Source organism: Oncorhynchus tshawytscha, linkage group LG26, assembly GCF_018296145.1.
Source record: "Oncorhynchus tshawytscha isolate Ot180627B linkage group LG26, Otsh_v2.0, whole genome shotgun sequence".
Taxonomy (NCBI): Eukaryota; Metazoa; Chordata; class Actinopteri; order Salmoniformes; family Salmonidae; genus Oncorhynchus; species Oncorhynchus tshawytscha.
The window spans coordinates 14,400,649-14,425,051 of NC_056454.1; the positions used below are offsets into that span (position 1 = coordinate 14,400,649).

Below are 24,403 nucleotides of genomic sequence, written 5' to 3' on the forward strand. Positions count from 1 at the left end.
TTTTTGCTTTGTCATTATGGGGTATTGTGTGTAGATTGATGAGGGGGAAAAAACAATTTAATCAATTTTAGAGTAAGGCTGTAACGTAACCATACATGGAGAAACTACTTGTTCTCCATCATATAGCTTTTAAGACCGAATGCACATCTGCTATTTTGGCAGTTTCAACCTATGAGGAGAAGGATATTGGTTGTGTGACAGTCCAATCATGAGCAGAACAATCCGTGTTTAGAACATTATGCATCTATCTTTCTATAATGCAGTTATTCTATGCAGGCACACTGTGATACTCCCTCCCAGTCCATCCTACAATACCCTGTGTTGGTGGCGAGCCTGAAGACAGCAGAGAAAAATGTTGCAGCACTTCTCCTTGTTCACTCATGTGTGCTCAACAGAACTGTTGGCTCTCTCAGATGATAGATGAGCTGGAGTTTGAGCAGGTGGCTCACAGACGAAGTCTTTATTATGTTTTCCCATACTGCTGCACTTTGACCTTTTCAAGGCCATCAGGCTCGCTTTGTTTTCATGCTGTTGCCCCTCGAAGTTCAAAGGCTGCCAGTGTCTTTACTTTTCCACAGTTTAATGATGAACTGTGTATTCCTATATTCTATAGCTCTATCTACTGTATGACTTTGGCTGTCAGGATTCATGTACATTTTCCAACCGTTTTTTTTTTAATGTCTATTAGGAAAATGGGAAGAATTATGGGCTCTGCATACAAAGTATCATACCCCTATGTTCCTCTATTCTTTTTTGTCTTTCTTCTGAGCTTAGTAGCAGACTTAATGCTTTAAAAGTGGTGCTGACAACCACTGATTTTTGCCTCAATCCACTGTGACACACATTTGACAGGAGGAGTGCCCAGGCCTAAGATTTAAATAAGCCAATTGTGTTTACAATATGAGTCGGTGCTCCCACAAATACTGGAAGAAAAAAAGATGCCTGAATTTGCTAAGCACAATGAGGGTACTTGACAGTGTTATCACCAATGTGCTGGTGTATTGACTTTGTAATATATAAGCAGTGCAGCAGTACAACATCAAGGCAAGAGCATAGCTGCAGGCTCATATTATAGTATGTATTGAAGCAGTCAGTTAGTAGGCTTTGATCTGCACTTCAGAAAGGACTGTCTGTCTGAATCTCTATCACAGACCCGAGCGACTTAGTGCTGGAAAGAATGACACATTTTCTCTGAAAAATAAGGATGTTTAATAGGCTCTCGTTTATGTGTAGCCTATAGCTTTGTTCTTGATGATGTTTTCTTGTCAAAGAAATTAGAACCATTTGTTCTTGGTTGTTTTTCATGGCTTAAATGTACATAGCTTTTCTTCAGAGTCGCTGTCTCCATTTAATAAATTAGTCAATGATACATTGAAGATTAAGTTTGATAGCTTAAAGGGAACCAAAACCTGCGGACTCTCCTTCACTGCAGCCGACGTGAGGAAAACATTTAAACGTGTTAACCCTCACAAGGCTGCAGGCCCAGACGGCATCCCCAGCTGTGTCCTCAGAGCATGCGCAGACCAGCTGGCTGGTGTGTTTACAGACATATTCAACCAATCCTTATCCCAGTCTGCTGTTCCCACATGCTTCAAGAGGAACACCATTGTTCCTGTTCCCAAGAAAGCTAAGGTAACTGAGCTAAACGACTAGCACTCACTTCCGTCATCATGAAGTGCTTTGAGAGACTAGTCAAGGACCATATCACCTCCACCCTATCTGACACCCTAGACCCACTCCAATTTGCTTACCGCCCCAATAGGTCCACAGACGACGTAATCGCAACCACACTGCACACTGCCCTAACCCATCTGGACAAGAGATATGCCTATGTGAGAATGCTGTTCATCGACTACAGCTCAGCATTTAACACCATAGTACCCTCCAAACTCGTCATCAAGCTCGAGACCCTGGGTCTCGACCCCGCCCTGTGCAACTGGGTACTGGACTTCCTGACGGGCCGCCCCCAGGTGGTGAGGGTAGGTAACAACATCTCCACCCCGCTGATCCTCAACACTGGGGCCCCACAAGGGTGCTTTCTGAGCCCTCTCCTGTACTCCCTGTTCAACCATGACTGCGTGGCCATGCACGCCTCCAACTCAATCATCAAGTTTGCGGACAACACAACAGTGGTAGGCTTGATTACCAACAACAACGAGACGGCCTACAGGGAGGAGGTGAGGGCCCTCAGGGTGTGGTGTCAGGAAAATAACCTCTCACTCAATGTCAACAAAACAAAGGAGATTATTATGGACTTCAGGAAACAGCAGAGGGAGCACCCCCCTATCCACATCGACGGGACAGTAGTGGAGAGGGTAGTAAGCTTTAAGTTCCTCGGCGTACACATCACGGACAAACTGAATTGGTCCACCCACACAGTCAGCGTCGTGAAGAAGGCGCAGCAGCGCCTCTTCAACCTCAGGAGACTGAAGAAATTCGGCTTGTCACCAAAAGCACTCACAAACTTGTACAGATGCACAATCGAGAGCATCCTGTCGGGCTGTATCACCGTCTGGTACGGCAACTGCTCCGCCCACAACCGTAAGGCTCTCCAGAGGGTAGTAAGGTCTGCACAACGCATCACCGGGAGCAAACTACCTGCCCTCCAGGACACCTACACCACCCGATGTCACAGGAAGGCCATAAAGATCATCAAGGACAACAACCACCCGAGCCACTGCCTGTTCACCCCGCTATCATCATGAAGGCGAGGTCAGTACAGGTGCATCAAAGCAGGGACCGAGAGACTGAAAAACAGCTTCTATCTAAGGGCATCAGACTGGTAAACAGCCACCACTAACATTGAGTGGCTGCTGCCAACACACTGACTCAACTCCAGCCACTTTAATAATGGGAATTGATGGAAATTGATGTAAAATATATCACTAGCCACTTTAAACAATGCTACTTAAGTAATGTAGGGTATGTAAACATTATATTATCTCATATGTATATACTGTACCCTATATCATCTACTGCATCTTTATGTAATACATGTATCACTAGCCACTTTAAACTATGCCACTTTGTTTACATACCCTACATTACTCATCTCATATGTATATACTGTACTCGATACCATCTACTGCATCTTGCCTATGCCGTTCTGTACCATCAGTCATTCATATATCTTTATGTACATTTTCTTTATCCCTTTACACTTGTGTCTATAAGGTAGTAGTTTTGGAATTGTTAGGTTAGATTACTTGTTGGTTATTACTGCATTGTCGGAACTAGACGCACAAGCATTTCGCTACACTCGCATTAACATCTGCTAACCATGTGTATGTGACAAATAAATTTGATTTTGATAATCCACCCCCCAAAAATACAAATCATGAAACTCCTGTCAATTTGGTGAAAGCATTTAAAACATTTCCCCACGACTTAACTTCTAAGTGGTCCTTCTGTGAAATCAGGAAATCGTGTAGGAACTCGTTATAGCTACATGGTTCTCGTCACACGAGATGGGGGATAAAACATCATCACATTTCATAATTTTTCAAAAATTAATTACCTGCACACCAAATCAGCCAATAGATGGTATGTGCATACCTGTCTAGAACACATTCGTCTATTTCTATCATCATGACAAAGTATACATTTCACTTAGAAGAGCTCATTCTAAACAGTGTACCAAACGCTCCTTGCAAGTCTGTTGGAAACGTGCGAAAGGGCAACTGTTGCCATAGCAACGTACTCTGCACACGCCCTGGACAGAGACGACCTGCAAGTTGGAAGTCAGTGAGATATATCCCGAAATGGATTGTGCAGTTTGTTTAGGCGATTGTACAGCTAGCTAGCTACTTCACACAATGACATTGACGTTGGTATTATTTTGTGTAACTACGTTTGCTAGCTAGCCAGCCAGCCCAGAGAGAGCATTGCATTGTGGGTCGACTTGAGCTGCAACAGATTTCCACAACGATTTTCACATGTTGCTACCAACCAACGACAAAATGAAACGTTTGTTCACCGGAAAATATTATTTTCACATGTTAGTGTTATTTAACACTATTAATCATAGGAATTAGTGGTTTGGGGTGGATTATCCTTTTAAGTGTATAAAGGCACCCTATCCAATATTACATTATCACTCATGAGCGAAATCATATTGTTGATAAAAATATGCGTGTAAACATAACTAATCACTATCTTCCCCATTACATTATTTCTTTAATTTCTTTGGTGAGCATGCTGTGAGCTGTGTATAGTGTAGACATGATAATGCCCAGTATTCGAGCCTTCTTTACTGCCCTGGCTTCTTTCCTGATACATGTATCAACCACTGAACTAATCTTGAGGTACTCGTTATAGATGGTCTCTTTAAATGCTGCTGACAGAGGTATTACCGGGTCCCATAATTTTGGCTCCCGCTGGCAGATGCTTCCTACCAGACAGTTAAGGAGCTGTTATCATTTGTCACTTTTCTCTTGCTGCCTGGCGTGGCCCTGGCTTGGATGGCTCTCCACCGGCCTGTACTCCAAATTGTGTAACTCTCAGGTCCTATGACTATAATCACCACTCAAGATTATACTCAACCATGCTGCTGCTCCAGTCTCATGAGAATGATCGTGTTTATGCCAATGACAACAACATCAATAACTTAAACATTTCTAGTTCAATATTTAAAAAAATATCTTCATATCCAGGAATGATGATTTTTGTGTTGTGTGCGTTTGTTTCAGAAAAACCCTTCCCCTACATTACGCAATCGAGAGGAGTGGCGCAGAAGATTCAGTCACTTCATTGCCTGGGGAGTATCCTTCATAGCCGAGTGCTTCCTGGTAAATAGTGTTCCTCTATTCTTACACAGTAATGAGGATGCTGGGCCCGATAGTGGGCAAATATTCCAGTTGGAGAATATGCCTACTACTGGCAGCTTTTATTTAGATCGCTTTTTTTATTTTATTGTGCATGTTTATTTGTCTTTATTTACTCATTGAAGCAACCAACTGGCCCCAATGCAGCTAGTTAATGGTGATAAGAACAACATATATGAATTGCAGTTAGTTACTGGTGTTAAGAACAACATATATGAATTGCAGTTAGTTAATGGCGTTTGACAACAAAATATATGATTTGTTACTTTCTAACCAACTGGCCCCAATGCAGTTAGTTAATGGCGACGACAACAAAATATATGAATTGTTACTTTCAAATCAACTGGCCCCAATGCAGTTAGTTAATGGCGACGACAACAACATATATGAATTGTTACTTTCTAACCAACTGGCCCCAATGCAGTTAGTTAATGGCGATGACAACAAAATATATGAATGTGTTACCTTCTAACCAACACGAGCCTATTACAATGCAAAAATAGAGTACACATGTACATCTGACTTTTAAAAATGTAATTGGTTTCAATGGCGAGACTTCAATCTTTTCCCATTTGACCAAAGGAGCAGAATGCACTGGTTACACATTTGGTTCTGGGCATCCTTTGATCACTGGAAATGGAAGGACTTGAAATTGATATTTTTTAAGCTAGATTGTATCAACCCTTTTATCTTCCTCATATTTCATCACTTTTCATTTCCATAAATCTGTCGCAGAGGAAAAACGAATTCTACTGAATTATCAGTTTTATCTTTAGGACGAGATAAGTAATCAGTCCCTCCAGTGTGGAAAACAAATAATGTCAACATTGGCCCATAATAGTCTCGCTGAATAAACAACCTCAATATCTAGCATGCAGTGCAAATTGGAGCAGCGAGCAAGGCGTAAACGAGAGAGAAAATTCAATTTCTTCAGGGGTTACTTATGGGTCGGGATTTTTGTCTTCCTTCTGTGTTGTTATTGGTGGAAAAGATTTGAAAGGCAGTGGTTATTCATTCATTATTAATAATGAAAACATCAAACAGTACAGCTGTGAACCCATAACCATTAGTGGTAACAGACTCATTTATTTGTGTTAGTCATGCATTCCTCAGAGCACCAGGTATGTCAGAGTTGGATTAGAAGCTGTAGCTGAGTCCAATCTATAGTTGGTGCTACACTACTGCCTTAAAATGCTGGTAAACCTTTGCTTGAACCCATCTATCTAAAGGCCTATCATACAGACGTTTTGTTTCATAATGCACATTGAACACTGTTTTAATGATGTTATACCAAGCACCTTTTGTGTGCCTCGTTATTTATTAATTTGGTGTAGCTGGAGAGCTGAAAGAGACGGTACAAGGCCCACGTGAACAGGAACAAATGGATGGTGCTGTTGTGTTATAGGAACCCTATAGTAGTGGGTTTCTATGCCATTTGTGTCATTTATTGGGAATGCTGGCATCTTTATTGATTCTCTTAAAAAGCTCGAATTATTCTCTCTCGTTCCGAGAGAACACAACTCATGCAACCATTGCTTGATTCTTACAATACAATGTTTATAAAACATCTTAGTGTAATGTGTTTTTGTTTTTAAACACACACATTTTTATTTCACTTTACATATTCAGATGCAATGCATTTTATTGGGTGTTTTGTTTTTCAATCGTGCTCTCTCTCAGTAGCATGAGGTAATGGATTCTGTGATATCAGATCAGAAATAATCTCCTCAAACAAAGCCCACCAGGCTACAATGTGTGGAGGGTGGACAATGTTATCAGGCCTGGCACAATGTTTGTGAGGACTCTCCTGCTCTCAGCAGGACCAAATCAAATTTGATGTGCCACATACGTGATAAACAACAGGTGTAGACTAACAGTGAAATGCTTACTTACGTGTCCTTCCCAACAATGCAGAGAGAAAGAAAATAGAGAAATAATAGAAAGCTAATAATAAATACATAATGAGTGACGATAACTTGGCTATATACACCAGGGTGTGTGTGTGTGTCTACTATCGCTGTTCTGGATAATATATGCATCATCAGTGTCTGTCCCCATGCAGCCAAAGGAGCCGTCTTTTGAAACAAAGTGACCTGATGTTTAGCATCCCGGCTGCGCATCTCGGCTAATGGCTGCAACCTCTGCTTAATGTCCTGACACTAATGAATTCGAGGAATGAATTTCCAGAGCAGACTGATAGAAAACTGATAGAAAGAGGAAGAAAGGGGAAGCAGAGTTGCAGCCCAGATTAGGTAGCAGGAGTCAGATTGGTATTGTTCTCTTATCTCTTTGCTGTCTGCCTGCAGAGTTGTGTCGCAGTACATTTAAATATATTCAGGCGTTTTAAGTGTTTAGCTGAATTAAAGAATGATGGATGTTTTGAAGGGAAGGGATTTATACTGTATGATGGCTATAGGTAAACATCTTTTCAGAATGAAAGCGGGATATAAAAAAAAAACTAATTTCAAAAGAAAGTACTTGGCAGCAGGATTAAATACCCTCGCCATTTGAAACGGTATCATACCATGTCCATGGACTTTTTACCAGTGTAAAAAATATATATAATTTGAACAACATTATATTGCCTCTGGATTGAAAATATTTATATCGTACATCATATATGTGAAGGCAGTAGTATAGTGATATACATGACCACCATGACAAAGAGTGGGCTCTAATTAAACACGGCACATAGCAGATAGAGGTCATCCATGGCTGTGCCAAAAACAGAGCTGTTTGCACTGGGGGGGCCATGGTGATGACCAGACCATGCTCACAGAGGGGACAGTGTTCAGACACAGAAGCACTGATGAGAAGCTCCATAGAAGCAACCTTGTCAGATAATCCAGAGAAATCAGCTCTGTAAGATGTTCAGGTCACCGTACTCTTTGTTTATTTCGTTTTTGTACATGTGTTGACGTCGCCTCAAATGTAAAGATCCACCAGGTGAATTAGTTATCAGAGGTTTTGTTTTAAACCAAGGAAAAGGTTGTACCAGGGTTGGTTTTTGATCTCCTTTATGATGTATTGTGATGTTGTAATTGCATTCTGTCGCTACACAGGTGTCGGTTAAAATATTTTGAGACTCGTCCGTCTGTGACCCGCCTTCTGGAACACCCATTCATTAAACAGGCCCATGGCAAAGGCTCTCGATCAACAGCTGTCCACACTCATCTGCGAGCAACAAGACCTGGGCTCCAAACTTAAGACCAAGTAAGTGTATTGTCACCTCAAAGAATTCCTAACATTTTCAGCTGAAAAAATCCCGAGGCGACTAGGTGAAAAATCTGCCGATGTGTCCTTGAGCAAGGCACTTAAACCTAATTTCTTCTGTAAATTGCTCTGGATTAGAGCATCTGCTAAATGAAAAAATTAAATAATCTCAAAGAATCCCCACTGCAGAACTCATTAATGAATTGATGAGCTGATATGTGTATTCTCACCAGTGGGTGGCAGAGTTTTATTTCCTTTCACTGTCCCTTCAAACCAGTGTAACAGATATGATGTGTAGTCAAAGTAATGAGAAGTATGTGATTAAAGAGAAGCTAGGGGAGTGAAACTAATTTGATAGGAGTGATTGTGCTGACTCAAAGTTAGATTAATAAAAGCGGTTTTCTCCCAATGGATCGTTTTTAACAGTGTGACGACGACGAACATTTAGTACAGAGCACTCCTCCACCCATATGATTAAACCAATTATCCATGGAATAAAACACTTCAGTCTCATATTGATTTACTTGTAGAAAATACTAACCGTTCAACCTTGCATTATCACTGAATTTAGAATTATGCAATGATTTATATCGGGCCTACGGTGAGCTTTTATTCAAGAACAGTTGATTGTGATTGGGAAATTATTCTGTTGACTGCTTATCAAGTTTATTTTAGGACACAGACTGACTGGGGTTCGTAGGCTAGAACTAATCACACGTGTGCCAATTCTATAAGTCTGACTTACATCCAACCACCACATACTGTACAGTAGAGTATCTTACTGCTGGTGCTGTTATTAAACACATTAGTTTTCTGCAATTCTACACATGTTTGGGCCCATGCCATGGCATTTTTAGTATTTTAGATTGTCCCGGACTGTCTGTTTTTTATTTTGCTGATTGTTAGATCTCAAAGATTATGTTATTAAAAAATATATTCCTCCATTATATTTTCTGCATACTTTCTATCTGGTTTCAGCCGTTTTAAGTTCACACTGAAACATTTTACAATCCTGAACAACAACAAAACATATATATGCTTTTATATATTTTTGGTTAACATTTTGCAGTGGTGGCCACTAAATGCATATAGGGGAAACACTGCACTTTGTGAATGAGATCTTGCCCATTTCATTGTTCATTTTAGGTTTAGTATCTGAACTTGACTGGAATTTCTGGGTGCAATATTTTAGTGGTGATAACAGTTTTATTTTAGAGCTTGTTGTTTTTGTCAAAAGTGCTGATTGACCTAGCGAATCTCGATTACATGTCTATTTGCACACACACACACACACACACACACACACACACACACACACACACACACACACACACACACACACACACACACACACACACACACACACACACACCACACACACACACACACACACACACACACACACACACACACACACACATCCCTCCAATTATCCCAATGCGCCAGCTGCCTCTGTGCTGACCTCTTGCCAGCAGGCCCCATTGTAGAGTGAAAGGTCATACAGAGATAACGTGCAATCACAGCCTGTAATAATGGTGGAGTTCTCCCTGGGGAACACCCTTATGGGCCACCAACTACCCATCTAAATGAATGGGTTTTATATCCAGACTATCCAGACAGATTATTAGTCATTTAGCTGTATTCTTTAGTCACTATAATGCTTTCTTCACCAATATTTTGTCCTTTTCTCCAACAGACATAAAATAATCAATACTCCTAAAAACAGTCATAATAGAGAGCAGTCCTGATGATGATCTGGTGAACCTGGAGGTTTTAGATGAGGTAAGATTTGATACTGTATGTTGACTTCATTGTTGTTGGACTAGAGGACGGTATATGTACACTACCGTTCAAAAGTTTGGGGTCACTTAGAAATGTCCTTGTTTTCCATGAAAACATACATGAAATGAGTTGCAAAATGAATAGGAAATATAGTCAAGACGTTGACAAGGTTATAAATAATGATTTTTAATTTAAATAATAATTGTGTCCTTCAAATGTTGCTTTTTTCAAAGAATCCTTGCAGCAATTACAGCCTTGCAGACCTTTTGGCATTCTAGTTGTCAATTTGTTGAGGTAATCTGAAGAGATTTCACCCTATGCTTCCTGAAGCACCTCCCACAAATTGGATTGGCTTGATGGGCACTTCTTTACGTACCATACGGTCAAGCTGCTCCCACAACAGCTCAATAGGTTTGAGATCCGGTGACTGTGCTGGTCACTCCATTATAGACAGAATACCAGCTGACTGTTTCTTCCCTAAATAGTTCTTACATAGTTTGGAGCTGTGCTTTGGGTCATTGTCCTGTTGTAGGAGGAAATTGGCTCCAATTAAGCGCTGTCCACATGGTATGGCATGGTGTTGCAAAATGGAGTGATAGCCTTCCTTCTTCAAGATCCCTTTTACCCTGTACAAATGTCTCACTTTACTATCACCAAAGCACCCCCAGACCATCACATTGCCTCCACCATGCTTGACAGATGGCGTCAAGCACTCCTCCGGCATCTTTTCATTTTTTCTGCTTCTCACAAATATTTTTCTTTGGGATCCGAACACCTCAAACTTAGATTCTTCTGTCCAAAACACTTTTTTCCCAATTTTCCTCTGTCCAGTGTCTGTGTTCTTTTGCCCATCTTAATCTTTTATTTTTATTGGCCAGTCTGAGATATGGCTTTTTCTTTGCAACTCTGCCTAGAAGGCCAGCATCCCGGAGTCGCCTCTTCACTGTTGACGTTGAGACTGGTGTTTTGCGGGTACTATTTAAAGGAGCTGCCAGTTGAGGACTTGTGAGGCGTCTGTTTCTCAAACTAGACACTCTAATGTACTTGTCCTCTTGCTCAGTTGTGCACCGGGGCCTTCTGATCCTCTTTCTATTCTGGTTAGAGACAGTTTGCTCTGTTCTGTGAAGGGAGTAGTACACAGCACTGTACGAGATCTCCAGTTTCTTGGCAATTTCTCGCATGGAATAGCCTTCATTTCTCAGAACACGAATAGACTGATGAGTTTCAAATTCTCGGGCTTAGAATATGTGGACAACTACAAATACCTAGGTGTCTGGTTAGACTGTAAACTCTCCTTCCAGACTCACATTAAGCATCTCCAATCCAAAATTAAATCTAGAATCGGCTTCCTATTTCGCAATAGGGCCTCCTTCGCTCATGCTGCTAAACATACCCTCGTAAAACTGACTATCCTACCGATCCTTGACTTCGGCGATGTCATTTACAAAATAACCTCCAACACTCTACTCAGCAAACTGGATGCAGTCTATCACAGTGCCATCTGTTTTGTCCCAAAGCCCCATATACTACTCACCACTGCGACCTGTGTGCACTCGTTGGCTGGCCCTCGCTACATATTCGCCAAACCCACTGGCTCTAGGTCATCTATAAGTCTTTGCTATGTAAAAGCCCCGACATATCTCAGCTCACTGGTCACCATAGCAATACCGACCCGTAGCACGTGCTCCAGCAGGTATATTTCACTGGTCATCCCCAAAGCCAACTCCTGCTTTGGCCGCCTTTCCTTCCAGTTCTCTGCTGCCAGTGACTGGAATGAATTTCAAAAATCACTTAAGCTGGAGACTTATATCTCCCTCACTAACTTTAAGTATCAGCTGTCAGAGCAGCTCACCGATCACTGCACCTGTACACAGCCCATCTGCAAATAGCCCCCCCAACATCCCCATATTGTTATTTATTTTTGCTCGTTTGCACCCCAGTATCTCTACTCACACATCATCATCTGCTCATCTATCACTCCAGTGTCAATGCTAAATTGTAATTATTTCGCCACTATGGCCTATTTCTTGCCTCACCTCCCTAATCTCACTACATTTGCACACACTGTATATAGATTTTTCTATTGTGTTATTGACTGTACGTTTGTTTATCCCGTGTGAGTACTCTGTGTTGTTGTTTTTGTCGTACTGCTTTGCTTTATCTTGGCCAGGTCGCAGTTGTAAATGAGAACTTGTTCTCAACTGGCCTACCTGGTTAAATAAAGGTTAAATAAAAAATAAATTTTAAAAAGTTATTTGTTTCTGGCCGTTTTGAGCCTGTAATCGAACCCACAAATGCTGATTCTCCAGATACTCAACTAGTCTAAAGAAGGCCAGTTGTATTGCTTCTTTAATCAGAACAACAGGTTTCAGCTGTGCTAACATAATTGCAAAAGGGTTTTCTAATGATCAATTAGCCTTTTAAAATTATAAACTTGGATTAGCGAACACAACATGCCGTTGGAACACAGGAATGATGGTTGCTGATAATGGGCCTCTGTACGCCTATATTTCATAAAAAAATCTGCCGTTTCCAGCTATTATAGTCATTTACAAGATTAGCAATGTCTACACTCTATTTCGGATAAATTTGATGTTATTTGTCAAGAAATTAGCTTTTCTTTCAAAAACAAGGACATTTCTAAGTGATCCCAAACTTCTGAACGGTAGTGTAGGTATTTTACACAGTACACAATGTGTGTTCTCCTTCTTCTCTGCAGGAGACCCTCATCAAACACCTCTCGAAGAGATATTACGAGCGTCAGATATACACGTACGTTGGAGACATCCTTATCGCTCTCAATCCCTTTCAAACTCTAAGCATCTACTCGGAACAGGTTAGTTTATGACAGCAGTGTCATTGTGAGTCATAATTCCTGTGAATACCTCTGTAAAGACAGAACGGTATTGATATTGTAATATGGTGTGTTTGCTCACAGTTCTCTAAGGTGGAGCGAGCCGACAGTCCTCCACACATCTTTGCTGCTGCTAATGCAGCATACCAGGGCATGATGACCTTCTGCAAAGACCAGGCACCTTGTGTGTGGAAGTAATATTTAGTGATATGCAGTTTTATATGGATAATGTTATCATTGGCATTTCTTTGTGAAATGATCTCGTTTAGAGATGTAGTGATGCGTTTGTTTGAGACATCCCGGTGACAAAGTTGTTGTTGATGTGTCCCTGTGTTTCAGTGGAGAGAGTGGAGCTGGGAAGACAGAGAGTGCCCATCTGATTGTCCAGCATCTCACCTGCCTGGGAAAGGTACTGTTTGTGTGCTAAAACCCCATGAATCATTTTTTCACATCTTCTACTACATCATGTTCACAAATATTGAACTAAGTTTTCCACCTTAATGGAATTCATTATTCAATGGACATATTAAGACACTGATATATTTAGTCCTACATATTTTGTTTGTATTGTCTCTGCAGGGAGTTGTGTAAAAACAATTGCTTTACTGTGATCCCAGGCAAACCATCGGGACGCTGCGGGAGAAGATCCTCCAGGTGAATCCCCTGGTGGAGGCATTTGGGGACACGTGTGCGGCCATTAATGACAATTCCAGTCTCTCTCCAGTACCTGGAGATTAAGGATTCACTGCAATTACTTCCCAACACCAGATAGATAAAAGTGAAGTGCCTAATGCTGAGGCCTTAGAAAATGGTAAGACAACAGTACTTTAGTAACAGTAATTTTTTTCTTGCTCAGTTTGATTTAATAATAGATGGTAACATTCCAACCTATTGGTGCATACACAGTATTGCTAAATGGTTTCTTCCTTGCTGCTGTATGTGACAGGGGCCTGCTCTGTCCCTCAGCTTCGGCCTTGCTCTGCATCGGCCCTGAGGTGCTCATGAAGACACCATCATCCACACCAGTACTGTAGATAAAGCCGGGACGCCATGTCCAAGGCTCTATACGGACACCTCTTCAGCTGGATAGTCAACCGCATCAATGCCCTACTGCAGCCTGATATGAATAACTAGTAAGTGTAAGGCACTGGTTCTCTCTCTCTGGTCCCTCTTGTCTTTGGTTGTTGCACTCTGCTTCAGATGTGTGTGTGTGTTGCTGTATATTATTAAGCTCCAGTGACCCTTCTATCTGGGTGGAGAACCGAACACGGAGAGTAGAATATTAATGGACAGCAGGAGACAAGAAAGGGCGCAAAAGAAGTTGAATACATTTTAGTTGCGTGTGGAGAAAATAATATTCAGATGATTAAAATATCTTCAGAGAGACTGTAAAGGGTTGTTCATTGATCCAAAATAATTCCCTCATAAATGTGAGCGTGGACTGTCAGGGAGTCATCTGCTGTCTCTGAGCTGCGGAAGGCCCACAGGGTCTGTTTCCACTTCAATCATCTGCACACTCTGTTATTGCCATTAATAACCTGTTAACCAAGACAAAAGGTGACCTCTAATGTCTTGGTAATTGAAGGGATTATGGGAAAGGGTGTCTCTCCATCTTAGCAATACCGGACTGAAATCACTCTGTTGTAAGGTTTGTGTTTAGTGTAGACCTAAAGACTTGTCTAGATCACGGTTAAATACAGACTCTTTGTACAATCCTTGCTAATCATAAAATGTTATGATTCATTGATTGTAGTCAGAGAGCTCTGAATTTTCATAATTGTTGTTTCCCCATAAAGTAGAACTGGCCATTCAGATCAAAATATTCTCTATTTGGGTTGAACTTGGTTCATCATTAAAGTTTCATAAGTCAATGTGGTTGCTTGGGATTTGCTCAGACAGTTCCACACAAGAATGATTTTGTTCGTCGGTCCTGTTTTTCCCCTTTGAAGTGCTGCAGAAAGTGGCATGAATGTGGGAATCCTGGTCATCTTTGGATTCGAGAACTTCAAGAAGAACTCCTTTGAACAACTTTGCATCAACATTGCAAATGAGCAGATTCAGTTTGACTTCAATCAGCACATTTTTTCAAATCGAATCGAAGTTGATTTGTCACGTGTGCTGAATACAACAGGTGTAGACCTTACAGTGAAATTCTTACTCACAGGCTCTAACCAATAGTGCAAAAAAAGGTATTAGGTGAACAATAGGTAGGTAAAGAAATAAAACAAACAGTAAAAAGACAGGCTATATACAGTAGCGAGGCTGTAAAAGTAGCGAGGTTACATACAGAAGAAAAGTCGTATTCCTTTTGCCTTCCAGTGTAGTGAGAGCGACTTTATCACGGTGCTACATCATACCTGACCTATTTCTGCCTGCTTCAACACCAACAACTCAGATAAACATGGAATGACACAGGGAATCGATAGAACATCCCTCAGGGATGCACAAAAACAATATAACATTCCAAATGTGTGAACCTTTCCTTTAAATATCCAGATGCAGTATGCCAGCTTGTTCGTCAATCACAGGAGAAGTGAAATGAAACACTAATTCAGTGTCGTCTTCTTCATAGCTTTACATGACGTTAAGATGATACTTTTTCTTCTCCCTCAACTACTAGTTATTATTCTCTTAATTGATTTACTGAAGCTGTTTACCCTGGAGTGTGGGAGTTTATTGCTTTCGCTGACGACGCTGTATAAGAAATGAATAAAAGCACTTTTTGCTGCATTGTCCTTTAGTCTCAATGTTTGCTCTCTAGCAATTCCTTTCAAGGGAATTAGAGAGAAAGCTGGTATTCACGATCACTTTATTCATGTATAATGACTAGATAAGAATTGAGGTGTAAGAATGAGGTTGTGTTCTTAAACGGTACTACAGTATATGTGCTGGATGTGTCCTTTTGGAAGCGTTTGTATACCAAGGCTTAACTAGGCATACTTCATTTCCGGATCATAACTAGGTGACTTTCCTGCATGATTTGTCGTGTTACATAGAATGTGTTTTAGTTGACTTCGATTTAGGGTTAGTGGTTAGCGGAAAAGTGATTTTTATCATGTGAACATGTCTTCCATCCAGTGGTACATAGAAGCGGATTATTCCGAGTTAATGATTTAAACATGGGGACGGTTTAGATCCGTTGCTTCCACTTTATTTGTCAAATATATATTTAAAATAACTTTTTGATCTAAATTAAACAGATGCAATAATGTGATATGCCTCTGGGTTATTTGCTAATGGAACTAAATTATGAATTAGTAAGTGGCTTTATTTGTTATTTCAGAACAGTTCTGTATAATTTCAGCAACTGACTTTGTTATACATGTCAGCCGAAGAAGGAGAACTGGACTGGTGCTGTTGATTTAAGAACTTTTTTTAAACATGCAAAAATCCTATTTAGCCTAGATTGTTTAATTGGGTTATTTAGTGAAATCATTAACTGTGGACTGTTCTATATTCTCTGTGTTTTAATTAGATGGAGTACCAGAGCGAGGTGCTGGATGCCAGTATGAGGACAACCATCCCATCCTGAACATGTTCCTCCAGAAGCCCATGGAGCCTGCTCTCTCTGATGGATGCGGAGAGCCGGTTCCCCCAGGCCACCAACCAGACCCTAGTGGGTAAGACGAGGCCTCACCAGCAAACAAGGTCAAGGTCATGTGTACTAAAACAACCCTGCTCTGAAAACAACAATGTTTAATCAAGATTAGTCTTTTTTTTTTCAATGTTATCTTCAAATATGTTTTCTCTTCAGATACGTTTGAGGACAATCTGTACTACAAGTACTTCTGAAGACCAAAACATATTGAGCTCTGCTTTGGGATTCACCATTAGGCTGGCACGGTATAGATCAGGGCCTTGTTGCGAATAAACTTAAGCATTACCACGATCGTACCAGAACATCGTTATTTACGAGCCAACTTTTTAAGAGTGTTTCCCAAACAAACACATTTATTTGCATCCCCATTAGCTTTTACAGAAGCAGCAGCTACTCTTCCTGGGGTCCATAAAAAACACCAGACATGACAAGTAACAAAACACTGATAAACACTCTAACTGCTAGGCTATCTGCTGCCCATCACTCTAACGATGATCTTAACGCTACGAAGGCTCTGGGAATTGAGGCCCAGTGCAGTATGTATGGATTAGTATCCAATGTATCATTGGTGTTTGCACACTAATACAGTTGGATAGGTAGTTTTTTTTTATCAGGTATGGTTTGATTATCCCTTTGCTGTCATGTACGTCTTGTACAACGTGTATGAGTTTCTGGAAAAGAACCGAGACGCTCTTCCTGCAGACATTGTTGTGGTTCTGAGAACATCAGACAACAAACTTCTGCAGCAGCTGTTTTCAAGTCGAATTAACAAAAACAGGTAGGTCGCAAGAATTTCAATAAAAATGTTTTAGAATTCATTATCATTCATTATCACTCATTTGTAGTGTTATGTTACTGCCCCAAATTCCTTACAGGAAGTTGGAAACCTCACTTTTTGTTTAAACAACTAAATAATCTTAATTCTGTTTACACTGTGGCAGAAATGTATTGGGGTCCTGATGAGTGTACAAAACATTAGGAACACCTACTTTTTCCATGACATAGACTGACCAGGTGAATCCAGGTGAAAGCTATGATCCCTTATTGATGTCACCTGTTAAATCCACTTCAATCAGTGTAGATGAATGGAAGGAGACAGGTTAAAGAAGGATTGTTAAGCCTTGAGACATGGATTGTGTATGTGTGCCATTCAGAGAGTGAATGGTTAAGACTAAATATTTACATACTTTGAACAGGGTATGGGAGTAGGTGTCAGGCACATGTGGTTTGAGTGTCAAGAACTGCAACGCTGGTGGGTTTTTCATGCTCAACAATTTCCTGTGTGTATCAAGAATGGTCCACCACCCAAAGAATATCCAGCCAACTTGACACAATTGTGGGAAGCATTGGAGTCAACATGGGCCAGCATCACTGTGGAATGCTTTCGACACCTTGCAGAGTCCATGCCCCAACGAATTGAGCCTGTTCTGTGGGCAAAAGTTGGTTCAACTCAATAGTAGGAAGGTGTTCCTAATGTTTGGGACACTCAGTGTGTTTTGTTTCTAGTATTGTTCATGTCTCAATAAACTTTCAGGTAAGGAGATTTCTTTTCTTTTTTTTTAAGACGCCTCTCCAGACACAGCGGCATCCTGGTCCTCCTCCACTCAAAGCCTCTCTCTCTGCGATGCGATACTGTGTGTGGATAAATCTCCAGTCTCCATTATCTCCTGAGAGGCTCAGCTCTCCATGGAGGGCTCTGTTTTTTATTTTCACTAAGCTGCCCCGTTTGGTTTCCTGCTGCTTGCTGCTATCTACAGATTGTGCAGCAACGGGATATTTTTGTGATAAGGTTTCCAAATACCCAGGAGATGAAGAAACGGTATTTAGAGATCATATAAGCAACTCTTCTTCCCGGTCTTTTCTGTGCAGTTAAATAAAGGTGGTAATATCCTCATCATTAGCCGTGGCTGGGGCCCCGTGGTCACTTGGCTGAGCCGGCATGCTAATGGATGTGTTCAATTACCAGATACAGCACTTCATACTTTCCTGCAGTTAAGCCATATTATGTGCTTCGCTTCCTTTTGAGCCACCTGTAAATGACTGCTTTCAGTTATAGTCGAATTAAGAGCAGCTCCAATTTACGATGGGTACTTTTGGTTTAGCTTCCATTAGAAATCCATGTGCAATGTCTATAGGCTATATTGGAACGTAGTGCATGAGGTGAGCCCACGCCATCCTCTTTACTTGATTGACGAAAAATACACTAGCATGAAAAAGTAAATGCAGTATAATGTGAATGGGTGGAGAATTCACTGCACTTTGGTACTCCGAAGTATTGAGTAACAGCAGAGATGTGGTTCACCATTCATTGCTCCAGACATGGTGTCAATTAGGCCTAAAAGCCTCTCTAATTTGGTTCAGCTTGTCCAACGGCTTTCTTATCTTAAGCATAAACACACAAAGGGATATACACTACATAACCAAAAGTATGTGGACACTCGTCGAACATTTAATTCCAAAATCCTGGGCATTAATATGAAGCTGGTCCCCCCCCTTTGCTGCTATAACAGCCTCCACTCTTCTGGGAAGGCTTTCCACCAGATATTGGAACATTGCTGCGGGAACTTGATTCCATTCAGACACACCGGCATTAGTGAGGTCGGGCACTGATGTTGGGCGATTAGGCCCGGCTCGCAGTCTGCGTTCCAATTCATCTCAAAGGTGTTTTATGGAGTTGAGGTCAGGGCTCTGTGGAGGCCAGTCAAGTTCTTCCACACTTTTTTTTTTAAAGTTGTATTTTTAAATTATTATTATATTTTTTTACCCCTTTTTCTCCCCAATTTCATGGTATCCAAATGGTAGTTAGTCTTGTCTCATCGCTGCAACTCCCGTACGAACTCGGAAGGTCGAGAGCCGTGCGTCCTCCGAAACACAACCCAGCCTAGCCACACTGCTTCTTGACACAATGTGCCGTTTTTGCCCTAGCACTACACACCTGATTCAAATCATCAAAGCCTTTTGATGAGTTGATCATTTGAATCAGCTGTGTAGTGCGAGGGCAGAAACAATAATGTGCATCCCTTTGGGTCCCCAGGACCAGGATTGAGAACCAGTGCCTTAGACCACTGTGCCACTTAGGAGGCTTTCAACACCAATCTCAGCAAACCCTTTCAGTATGGACCTCGCTTTGTGCATGGGGGCATTGTCATGCTCAAACAGGAAAGGGCCTTCCCCAAACTATTGCCACAAAGTTGGAAGCACAGAATCGTCTAGAATGTCATTGTATGCTGTAGCTATAAGATTTCCCTTTACTGGAACTAAGAACCATGAAAAACAGCCCCAGACCATTATTCCTCCTCCATCAAACTTTACAGCTGGCACTATGCATTCAGGAAGGTAGTATTCTCCTGGCATCCACCAAACCCAGATTCGTCAATCAGACTGCCAGATGGTGAAGCGTGATTCATCATTTCAGAGAGCACGTTTCCACTGCTCCAGAGAGCTTTACACCACTCCAGTCGACACTTGGCATTGCCCATGGTGATCTTAGGCTTGTGTGTGGCTGCTTGGCAATAGAAACCCATTTCATGACGCTCCCGACTAACAGTTTTTGTGCTGGCGTTGCTTCCAGAGGCAGTTTGGAACTCAGTAGTGAGTGTTGCAACTGAGGACAGATGATTTTTACACGCGACGCGCATCAGCACGCAACAGTCCCATTTGGTGAGCTTGTGTGGCCTACCACTTTGCGGCTGGGGTAGTTGTTGCTCCTAGATGTTTCCACTTCACAATAACAGCACTTACAGTTGGCCGGGATAGCTCTAGCAGGGCAGAAATTTGACGAACTGACTTGTCGGAAAGGTGGCATCGTATGGCAGTGCCAGGTTAAAAGTTACTGAGCTCTTCAATAAGGCCATTCTACTGCCAATGTTTGTCTATGGAGATTGCATGGCTGTGTGCTTAATTTTATACACCTGTCAGCAACCGATGTGGCTGAAAACCATGAATCCACTCATTTGCAGGGGTGTCCACATACTTTTGTGTAAATATATATAGTGTATTTGCAGCAATGTCATTGGGTCAAGTGCACAGTAGGTAATAGGCATCAAGTTGAGATTATCATGATTGACTGCAGTAAAAGTGTTATTACTGTGTAGTTGTAATCTAGTCATTGTTGTTATTAGTGTTTCAGTCATGGAATCTTACCCTGTATCTCGTCTCTCGTTCTCACTGGTTTTGAGAATGTCCACAGGGTGCCCTCACTCAATATTCAACATTCCTCTGATATAGAGGTCCTGTCTTCTTATGACACTTCATGAAAGTTTAGATAATCACGTAAGATAAGAGCTTTGAGACAATCCACTTCTGCTTATCAAGTGGGAAAAGCTTGAGTTCCCTTTTAAGTGACAAATAGCAGAGGAAAATTGTAATTCCATTCTTCAGGGTAAAATCTGGAGGAATGTAATTTGCATTTTAGTTCATATTACAGATTCAGTGTTATCTATGAAAGTACTGCTATCAGATGAAAATCTATTTAACCCGGGTTGGTTTAGTTTTATGCTGCTGAGTTGTGAATACCAACCGGATGGCTCTAGTTGTGACCACTAGGTGTCAGCCTTGTTGACGTTTGAGATGAAAGGACATTGGTGGATCCGGAACAAATAAAGAGTCATTGAATAAACTTTTATCTGTCTTATCAAATGTGAATATCAAATTAAAATAACCAAAGCATGTAACACTTACTGTTTGTTCTTCAAATGACGTCTCAGATTCAAAGTGATTGAAGATACTGTGAACACTTGACTGCCTGGAACATTTCAGTGCTGTCAGTAAATATTACTAATTGGGAATGGACTGGTCTAGAAATGTTCAAATAAATTGAAATGTCGCATATTGATAAGTAAGATGTGATTACACGTAGAGTGAACCATCAAAGCCCCAGAAAGTGAAAAGATTTCCTGACCTGAATAGTGGGACCACTTGAGTCTAGCAGAATCTCATCAGGCAGGGTCCTTGAGGCTTGGCCATGTGGTGGTGTTTTGTCAGAGGAAATTGGATGTATTTGCATCGACAAATTCCTCCAAGCCACGGCCTTTCCCAGATCCCTCAGATCAGAGTGTCTGAATTGGTTGAGCTGTGTATGGTCCGGTGAGGCCTGGGAGGCCTGCGGTCAGAGGAGTTGTATGTATCCTTAGGGTCGTTGTCAGCAGAGCACATCTGCACACAGGCATGGCACCGTATGACAGCCCTCACTCTGCCAGAGCAGACTGCAGGGCATAGGGGTCTAATTCTGTTTTTTTTATGGTGCATGGCTCCTTACTGCTGGCTTGCTTCTGAAGCTAAGCAGAGTTGGTCCTGGTCAGTCCCTGGATGGGAGATCAGATGCTGCTGGAAGTGGTGTTGGAGGGACAGTAGGAGGCACTCTTTCCTCTGGTCTAAAAAAATATCCCTGTGCCCCAGGGCAGTGATTGGGGACACTGCCCTTTGTAGGGTACCGTCTTTCGGATGGGACGTTAAACGGGTGTCCTGACTCTCTGTGGTCATTAAAGATCCCATGGCGCTTATCGTAAGAGTAGGGGTGTTAACCCCAGTGTCCTGGCTAAATTCCCAATCCGGCCCTCAAACCATCACGGTCACTTTATAATCCCCAGTTTACGATTGGCTTTTTCACCCCCCTCCTCTCCCTTGTAACTATTCCCCAGGTTGTTGCTGTAAATGAGAATGTGTTCTCAGTCAACTTACCTGGTAAAATAACAGATAAAATATAGATTTACAGTATACTTACTGTATGTGTGCAGAATGGCGCTGAAGGAAATATCAGCCATTTTACGGGTTCCTGACCAATTGTGCTATTTTGTGTTTTCTTGAGCTAATGTTTAAAAAAAATTACACAATGTTTCCGCCATCGTTTCCTATGACCGAACAGAGCTTCTGGACATCAGAACAGTGATTACTAACCTCGATTTGGATAAGGATTTCTATTTCAATGAGTTGGTGGCGAAGGACATACGGCTCATTCCGGGCCAGGCCAAATCCCTGACACTCGAAAAAGGAAGAGGCGACGTTATTGAAGCCGGCGTGCGGGATACCTGACGAGACTACGTTGGCGAGTGGATAAACCGCCTCTACCCTCTGTTCTATTGGTGAATGTGCAATCACTGGAGAATAAACTGGACGAGCTCCGTTCGAGAGTATCGTGTCAACGTGATCTGAAGAACTGTAATATCCTATATTTCTCTGAGTCGTGGCTGAACAAGGACATGGAAAATATAAATCTAGTTGTTTTTTCTGTATATCGGCAGGATAGAACAGCAGCGTCAGGTAAGCTCAAGGCGGGTGGTGTGTCTCTTTGTTAATAACAGCTGGTGCACGATTTTTCTTGAGGCTCCGCTCACCTGAGTTAGAATACCTCATGATAAGCTGTAGACCATACTATTTACTAATAGTTTTCATTTATATTTTTGTAGCTGTCTATTTACCACCACAAGCAGATGCTGACACAAAGACTGCACTCAACATGGTGTATAGGGCCATAAGCAAACAAGAAAATGCTCACTCAGAGACGGTGCTCCTAATGGCCGGTGATTTTAATGGAAGAAAATCCATTTTACCTCATTTCCACCAGCTTTTCACCTGTGCAACTAGAGGTGCAAAAACTCTAGATGGCCTTTACTCAACACACGGAGAAGCATACAAAACGCTCTCTCGCCCTACATTTGGCAAATCTGACCTTAACTCTATCCTCCTGATTCCTGCTTACAAGCAAAAACTCAAACAGGAAGTACCAATATGGAAGTGGTCCGATGATGCGGATGCTAAACTACAGGACTGTTTCGCTAGCACAGACTGGAATATGTTCCAGGATTCATCAGATAGCATTGAGTAGTTTACCATATCAGTCACCTGCTTCATCAATAAGTGGATTGATGATGTCATCCCCACTGTGAGTGTACATACATATCTCAACCAGAAGCCATGGATTACAGACAACATCTGCACTGAGCTAAAGACTAGAGCTACCACTTTCAGTGAGTGGGACACGAATCCGGATGCTTATAAAAAATCCTGCTACGCCCTCCAAAGAACCGCAAAGCGTCAATACAGGACTAAGATCGAATCCTACTACACCGGCCCTGACGCTCGTCGGATGTGGCAGGGCTTCCAAACTATCACAGATTACAAAGGGAAACCCGGCCAACCTGGGCTAAATGCCTTCTATGCTCACTTAGAGGCAACAATGAACCATGCATGAGAGCACTAACTGTTCCAGACGACTGTGTGATCATGTTCTCCATAACCGATGGGAGTAAAACCTTTAAACAGGTTAACATTCAAACTGATTACCAGGGCACTTACTGAGAGTATGTGCTGACCAGCTGGCAAATTTTGCCTGACTCAGTCTGTAATACTTACATGTTTGAAGCAGACTACCATAGTCCCTGTGCCCAAGAAAACCAAGGTAACCTGTCTAAATGACTATTTCCCCGTAGCACTCACATCTGTAGACATGAAATCCTTTGAAACGCTGCTTATGGCTCACATCAACACCATCATCCCAGACACCCTGGACCCATTCCAATTTGCATACCGCCCCAACAGGTCCACAGATGATGCAATCTCTACTGCACTCCACACTGCTCTTTCCTACCTGGACAAAAGGAACACCTGCATGAGAATGCTGTTCATTGACTACAGCTCAGTTTTTAACACCATAGTGCCCTCCAAGCTCATCACTAAGCTATGGACCCTGAGACTGAACACCTTCCTCCGTAACTGGATTCTGGACTTTCTGACAGGCCGTGCCCAGCTGTTGAGGGTAGGTAACATATCCCCTACGCTGACCCTTAACACAGGGGGGTCCTAGGGGATGTGTGCTTGGTCCCCTCCTGTACTCCCTGTTCACCCACGACTGTGTGGCCATACACAACTTCAACACTTAAGTTTGCAGACGACACAATGGTGGTAGGCCTGTACAGCCTATAGGGAGGAGTTCAGAGACCTGGCAATGTGGTGCCAGGACAACAACCTCTCCCTCAATGTCAGCAAGACAAAGGAGCTGATCGTGAACTAAAGAAAACGGAGTGCCGAGCACACCCCCATACACATCCACAGTGCTGTAGTGGAGCAGGTTGAGGAAGTTCCTCGGTGTCCACATCACTAAGGACCTATCATAGTCTAGACACACCAATACAGTCG

General features: G+C 41.9%; 1 pseudogene; it reads left to right on the forward strand.

Annotated features, from left to right (window-relative positions):
• LOC112224997 overlaps positions 1-24,403 on the forward strand; it is a 100,925-nt pseudogene that overhangs the window by 23,765 nt on the left and 52,757 nt on the right.